Genomic DNA, 780 nt, shown 5'->3' on the forward strand with positions numbered 1-780 from the left:
GTTGGTAGCTTCTAGAACACTGTCCAACCATCTTGTCCTCTGTCGTCCCCTTCTCCTAGTGCCCTCCATCTTTCCCAACATCAGGGTCTTTTCCAGGGAGTCTTCTCTTCTCATGAGGTAGCCAAAGTATTGGAGCCTCAGCTTCAGGATCTGTCCTTCCAGTGAGCACTGAGGGCTGATCTCCTTCAGAATGGATAGGTTCGATCTTCTTGCAGTTCATGGGACTCTCAAGAGTCTCCTCCAGCACCATAATTTAAAAGCATCAATTCTTTGGTGATCAACCTTCTTTATGGTCCAGCTCTCACTTCCATACATCACTACTGAGAATTGTGTAGTGAAGGCTATAGCAGGACTCTATACCGAACTTAAAAATGGAAAGCGTAATGCTGGTGGTCAACAAAAGACGTTTAAAGACTGTCTCAAGGCAAATCTAAAAAAAGTAGTATAAACACTGACAACTGGGAAACACTGATTTGCAAGTGTTCCAATTGGAGAACGGCCTTTACCAAAGGTGTCATGGACTTTGAAGACGCTCAAACTCAGGACACAAGGGAGAAATGTGCTAAGAGGAAGACATGCTTGGCAAACCCTCACCATGAACAACTCCTGCCTGGAAACCTATGTCCCACTGTGGAAGAACGTGTGGATCCAGAATTGGCCTCCACAGTCACTTACAAACTCACTGCTTAAGACCGTGTTCATGGAAGACAATCTTACTTACAGTACGAGTGATCGCCAAAGAAGAAGGGGAATAGCAGGAATGGGGACACTCAGGCCTAA

This window comes from Zootoca vivipara, chromosome 17, assembly GCF_963506605.1.
Source record: "Zootoca vivipara chromosome 17, rZooViv1.1, whole genome shotgun sequence".
NCBI lineage: Eukaryota > Metazoa > Chordata > Lepidosauria > Squamata > Lacertidae > Zootoca > Zootoca vivipara.